The sequence below is a fragment of the Rhineura floridana genome, chromosome 8, assembly GCF_030035675.1.
Source record: "Rhineura floridana isolate rRhiFlo1 chromosome 8, rRhiFlo1.hap2, whole genome shotgun sequence".
Lineage (NCBI taxonomy): Eukaryota > Metazoa > Chordata > Lepidosauria > Squamata > Rhineuridae > Rhineura > Rhineura floridana.
In genome coordinates, this window is record NC_084487.1 from 20235891 (window position 1) to 20243173 (window position 7283).

Consider the following 7283-nt stretch of genomic DNA (forward strand, 5'->3'; position numbering starts at 1 on the left):
TATTTTAGAGGTGGATTAAAAACTCTGTTTTCAAAATTAGCCGCAGAAAATGGCTACATAAAAATCTGATCCACATTAATAGAGAACAAGTGAACAAATGGGAAATCTACCTAATTCCCTCCAGATGTTTTGCAGGTGCTGGCTGGGGCTGATGGGAGTCGTAGTAAAAAAAAATCTCGAAGGCACCATGTTGATGACGGTTGCTCTAGATATATGCAAGGAGCTCCTGTGCATGCATAACACATATCACACCTGACCTTTCATCCATCTAGCATTGAGGTAAAGTATTCTGATGGCCAGCAGCTTTCCCTGGTCTCAGGCAGAGGCCTTCCCCAGCCCCATTCCTTTAATTCGGTGGGGGAGGGACCAGGGGCATCACTAGGGCGGTGCCGCAGGTGCAGGCCGCATCGGGTGACACCAACCCTAGTGACGCCACTGGGAGGGACTCATCTGTGGCCCTCCAGAAGTTGTTGGATTCCAACTCCCATCAGTCCCAACCCACAAGGCTAGTAGTTAAGGGCGATGGCAGTTGTAGTCCAGCAACATCAGGAAGGCCACAAGTTCCCTACTGCTGCTTTAGTCTAATGTGTATGCACAGGTGTTTCTGCATGTGTCCCTTTCTCTCCAAGCAGTGGCACCATCAAGCCAGAACTTCAGGGCAGACGTCCAGGACCCCAATCAGCAGAATGAGCAGGAGGGGCCCAAAATGTAGCAGGGCTGTCTTACCACATTTTGAAGTATCATACACAATATCATTAAGTTTAGAGGCTAAATTTTGATAATTTCACCACTGTAGAAGTGAATTCCTACATTGCAGACTTATGGGTCCAAAAGGCAATACTATAGCTAGCAAGAAAGACCATTCCAGACATGGATAAATAAATATTAGTTGATGATCTCTAATTTTAAATTTTTACATGGTTTTTATCATATATATGTAAGAGTGTTGTAAACCCCTTTGATATTTTTCATGAATTTGTTGTTATATGCCTTCAAGTCAATTATGACTTATGGCCAGAGCTTGGAAAAGTTACTTTTTTGAACTACAAAAAAGTAACTTTTCCAAGCTCTGCTTATGGCAACGCTATGAATCTTTTTTTGGATTTATTCATAGGCTTTTCATGGTAAGAGATATTCAGAGGTGGTTTACCATTGCCTTCCTCTAAGCCTACAGCACCAGGTATTCCCAGACGGTCTCCCATCCCAGTACTAACCAGGCCTGACCCTGCTTAGCTTCCGAGATCAGACGACATCTCGCATGTTCAGGGTAGCATGGCTGTAGATTTTTTCATGAACAGTGGTATGCAAATATTTTTATAAATCCGTTAAGTAGCTTTCTCCTTACTCGCAAGGAGTCCACTGGGGGCTGCAATTTGCCTCATGTGGAGAGATGTATTACATCTCTCCCAAATCCTTGACATATTCAGCTCAAGACCAAGATACCTGAAACATTGTCTCACCCTTTATATACCAAATTGATCAATGTGCTCCACATGCAAGGGCCTCCTGCAGATACCATCACATCAGGAGGTCCGTTCCACATAATATAGGAATCAGGCAAACTTTAGTGTCATGGCACCTACCCTTTGGAATTCCCTTTCATTAAATATTTGACAGACACTGTCACTGTTGACTTTTCGGCGCTGACTGAAGACCTTCTTCTTTTCAACAAGCCTTTTAAGCAGAGCCCTTATCCTAATCTGCATCTGCATTGGAATTGTTTTGAAGATTTTTTTATTGCTTGTTGTTTGCTGTCCTGGGCTCCTCTGGGGGGAAAGTGTGGGATGTAATTCTATAAAATAAAATAAAATTCAGACCTATCCTACACACACACACACACACACACACACACACACACACACACACACACACCCTGCCTGGCATGACAAAAGCCAGTCACATATGGGTGAGAGGTAAATGCTAATCAATATAATGTGAAGACATGATTCACTAAAAAAGAGAATTAACGCTGGGGAAAACAGAAGGAAGTAGAAAAAGAGGAAGACCAAAAAAGAGACGGATTGATTCCATAAAGGAAGCCACAGACCTGAACTTACATGATCTGAATAGGGTGGTTTATAGCAGATACTATTGGAGGTCACTGATACATAGGTTGTAATTGACTTGAAGGCACATAACAACAACGTGCACAAGATTAGCGATGTCTTTCCATTGGAGAGACTCACAATCATTGAAATTCTTTTGCAGGCTTTCTGAGAAGAACACCTTTTAAAGACAATATATTCTGTTGGTTGGTGCAGGGGAGAAGAGCTGGATTGCTTCCACCAGCACCCTCTTGTGGCCCTTTGCTCACAACTCATTGAGAAAAGGCATACAGCATATTTAACACAGGATGGAAAACAGTTGTAATACAAGTGGAATCCACAGCAAAACATTGCTGCATAGAGTGTTCCTATTCTGGGTTCCAGTTTAGTATGGTCTATTATTTCTTCCCACAGGTTTTCCGTCACCCTCCCTCAATATTTAGTCAGTATTTCATGCCCACTGGGCATGTTCAGTCCTCATTGGGATATGTCCCCTTTTAGATTTTATTTTCCTAAATGTTTTTTGTACTTCTGAAAATCTTGAGGCTTTCCTGCCTGAGACTGCTGATTCTCCCTTTTCTGCCTGTATGGTGGCATTTTGACTACATAAGCAGGGTTACTTGGGGAACAGAATTGACTGTTAGTATATAGGATATACTCTGAAAGACAGGAAGTGAGTTACAAAAGGGATTCCTTTTGCGCTGTAAAGTAATTCCTCCTTGAAAATAGAAATAGACAGACTTCCGGGAAGGGTGACTTAGCCTGTGCCTGCTTTTGAGACGGGCTCCTGCCTCAAAAGAAGCTTATTCAGATATATCAGTCAGTTTTTTCTTTTTTTTTTGACTGATTAAACTTCTCCCGGGTAGGGAGAAACGAAGAGATTAACCTCAAAGCCTATTTTTGTTGGGACGACCAGATCTCATTAATTTATGGGACGAGGTCCAGCCGACGAAGGTGGGACGGATTTTCAACAGCAAGCTCTATCTGTTAAAGCGAACGTTCATCTTATCTTCTAAGAGAGAACGCACTAACAGGCAAGCACCCTTCTTTCTATATTTTTCTTTTACTTGACTTAAATTGTTGCTGTTTAAAAGAGATTTGCCAGATTGATCAGTTTTTGACATCTCACTGGGGAGCCATAACTTCTCTCTGCTACGCACTAATTAATAGCTTATCTCTGTTTTTGTTGCAAAAAGCTGTCCTGGATTTGCATTCTAAAGATATACACAGAAGAGGGATTTCTATTCCAGATTTTTATTTTGAAAAATATTATACTGTTTTGAGACTACTCTCTTTTTGGTCTATTTTATTTTGACGAATCTGTTTCTTGACGATTGCCATTAATTGTTTCGATCCTGGGAACTGCATTTTGTTTACTTAACTATTGGAGAGATAAGGCTGTCTGCTCTGTTTATACTGTGATGTCACCAAGTTTGGAGAATTAACCCAATTGTTGCTGAAATAAGAAGTGGTTTTCCTATATTTTTCTTTTAAAATGGCAATTAAGAAAGTGGCTGAAAATCTGGAAATAACTATGTTTCAGAAAATAATGGATGAGATTGAGATAATGAAAATTGAATTGAGTAAAATGAAGCAGGAGATTAAAGATATAAGGGTCCCTGTGAGAGAGGTGACCCTGGAAGGGGTCCCTGTGAGAGAGGAGACCCCGGAGATTGGAACAGGGGTCCCTGTGAGAGAGGAGACCCTGGAGACTGGAATAGGGGTCCCTGTGAGAGAGGAGATCCCGGAGATTGGAACCAACGTGGAACAGGAACAAGATTTGGAGTCTATGGACTTTAGAAATAAAATCTATTGTTTGGAACTCAATGTTATCTCTGAAGAAATGAATGAAGATTCTAGAGATAAAGTTATCAATGGCATGGATAATCTTCTGGACTGGAATGATGTGATGGAGCCCAATATAGAGAAAATCTATGGAATTAACTGCAGCCATGTGACAATGGAAAAACTTTTAAGAGATGACCCAGTGTATTTTGAAAAAAAGAACAGAGATATGATTTTACAGCAGTATTTCAGCAACCTATTCAGAATGGATGGCAAGAAAATATTTGGGATAGAGGTAATTCCCATCAGACTCTTACTATATGACTATGGCTTTGACAGCAAGATTATTATGGAATACTGATAATGGAAGATTGGATATTGAAATTACTGGACTTAACAAGACTACTGAAGATGGAAGATGGAAAATGGAACTAATAGAGATAATAGAACAATGGCTACTGAAATTATTGAACCTAACAGATTCTGATGTGATGGATTAATTGAAATGTTTATTTTGACTATGGTTATGACAATAAGATTATCATAATTAGTAATGAGATGGATTAATCGATATGCTTATCTGGAAAAAAAAATTGATAGATATATTTCTTAAAGAATTGAAACCTCTCTTTGACTTTTTGTGGAAAGAATAAAGTAATGTTTATGAGATTTGATGATTAAGTAAGATAACTACTGGAGGAAAGTGATTTTATAATATGACTTAAGAGACAGGATTGTTATATATTATAGACTTATAACTGATTTGATCTTTGACAAATGGGAAGTCAATATTTTACTCTTTATTTTTTCTTTTTGTTTTTTTTTTTTCTTTTTTTCTTTTTGTTTAACTATTTTTGATTTTGTTTTTTGTCTTTGAATGTTTTATGATTTTGTCTTGTATGTTTTATGAAAATCTGAATAAAAATTATTGAAAAAAAAAAAAGAAAATAGAAATAGACTGCCTTCAAGTCGATCCCGACTTATGGCACCCTATGAATAGGGTTTTCATGGTAAGCGGTATTCAGAGGTGGTTTACCATTGCCTTCCTCTGAGGCTGAAAGGCAGTGACTGGCCCAAGGTCACCCAGTGAGCTTCATGGCTGTGTGGGGATTCGAACCCTGGTCTCCCAGGTTGTAGTCCAACACTCTAACCACTACACCACACTGGCTTACATAACCATTATTGTTCTGATCAATCTCCCAATGATTTCAGAGAGGAAACTTCAAATGGGTCTGTATCAGTGGGAAGAGCACAGCCAAGTTAAAGATGCACCACCAATACTTGTGTTCTGCATCAGATCACTGCTCTATTTTACATCAGCTTTCTGCCAGTTCCAAACTGGACCACAGGTTCAAGCCCTGTGAGGGGAATAGGGGACTCCTAATGACTCTCAACACCCTTCACAAATTACAGTTCCCAGGATTCTTTGGGGGAAGCCATGACAGTTTAAAGTGGTATTAAAGTGGCATGCTTTAAATGCATAGGTCAGATGAGGCATTAGTCTCCATGGGATAGAAAAGTTAACTGGGCTTGTATACTCTGGGAATATATGACTTGCAGTGAGCCAAGATACAGGGCTGGCTTTGGCACCTGACATTCTTGGGCAGCTGCCGGGGCCCCAGTAACTTGTCAGCAACCCCTGCTAATAATGCCATTAAGGAATAAAAAGGTAGCTTGATGCCCTTAACTACAGTGGGCGGCTGTGTGTAGCTGTCATAAGCATCACCCTCGGGCATTGAGGGAAATGTCAAAGGTTGTTAGACTCAATAACCCATCTGGAGCAATCTGGGGCTGTCAAAAGGGTGTGTGGTCTGGTGGCAAGAAGAAGTGAGTAGAAGGAGCTGTCTCATAAGAACATAAGAAGAGCCTGCTGGATCAGGCCAGTGGCCCATCTAGTCCAGCATCCTGTTCTCACAGTGGCCAACCAGGTGCCTGGGGGAAGCCCGCAAGCAGGACCCGAGTGCAAGAACACTCTCCCCTCCTGAGGCTTCCGGCAACTGGTTTTCAGAAACATACTGCCTCTGACTAGGGTGGCACAGCACAGCCATCATGGCTAGTAGCCATAGATAGCCCTGTCCTCCATGAATTTGTCTAATCTTCTTTTAAAGCCATCCAAGCTGGTGGCCATCACTGCATCTTGTGGGAGCAAATTCCATAGTTTAACTATGCGCTGAGTAAAGAAGTACTTCCTTTGTCTCCCTCGTCCCTTCCTGACCACATGTTTAATCAGGATTTAAAACCCTGATTAAACATGCAGTCGGAGGGGGGGAGGACACATTTCTCTCTCCTCCTGACCCCATGACTGCACAAGGCCCCCAAATTGGTTCAGGGCCCAGATCTGGATCTGAAGCGCTGGATCAGGCCCCAAATCAGATCACGGGGCCCATACACACCGCTCTATGCAATGCTACTTTGCTCCAACTGCAACGGAATACATCCATGCACAGTGTGGAAAGAAAATGTCAACACAAATAGGTTATCTCCCTCCGCCCCTCTTAAGGTGTACAGTTTGGCAGCACCATCTCCTCAATCCTCCCTGGCTTTCCTTGTTTTAGTCGGCTCCTTCACTCAAGCTGCAGTGCTCTCTTGGGCCAAAGCCTGTCTTTTGATCTTTTCCATTTCAGCTTGCTGAGAGATGTTTCTCTGCCCTTGACTGTACGGTCAGTGTAGGATCCCAGGCCTTGGCCCAACTTTGCATTCTGAGCCAGCATCATTTTTCCTAGTATGAGATTTCATGTTTCAAATGGTGAATATCCCCCTCCTTTCAAGGTTCTCTTGTTCAATTACAAGATGAGCTCACTGAGGGGTTGCTGATTACTGCCCGCTTTAATACATGCTGTTGCAATCAAAGCAGAGCAATGCATACTTTCTCCAGCCTACCCAATAGTCTCTCTTGCATCATCTGATTACCAGGTGGGCATCTTGAGAGTGCTGAATATTTGCCGTTTTGTGGAAATCAGAGCTGTTTGTTTTTTTAAAAAAATGTTTTATTGATTTTACTGAATATGCAAGAAATCATTGCTGTAATTACAACTGAACAAAGGCATACATATCCTTAAAGCATCCAGGACAATCAAACCAAAGAAAAGCAAAGAAAAAAGAAAAAGAAAGAAAGCAAAACTCTGTGGGCATTTTGAGGGTGCTGGATATTTGCCATTCTGTGGACATCAAAGCTAATTTTTAAATGCTTTTAATCAGCTTTCCCCCCTCCTAATGTGTCAAAAATACTGGCCACGTTACTCATCTATATACTGAGATGCAAGAAGAAATCCAGATATAAGATGAATGGGTTGAATCTGCCTTATTGGTGCTTATACCTTTGAAATTCAAAGCCACCCATTCTCTGTTCATCACTCACCTCTCCATCTGTGCCTGGTGAATGTAAATAAGGAGGTGAGAGTTATCCCTGCTGCAGAGGACAGGAATAGGCAACACAATCCAAAAAGGGCAACT

At 41.3% G+C, this 7283-nt stretch overlaps 1 pseudogene; it reads right to left on the reverse strand.

The window, feature by feature from the left end:
* Window positions 1-1165: 1165 nt before the first annotated feature.
* On the reverse strand, window positions 1166-1284 carry LOC133363431 (5S ribosomal RNA; annotated as a pseudogene).
* Window positions 1285-7283: the final 5999 nt, after the last annotated feature.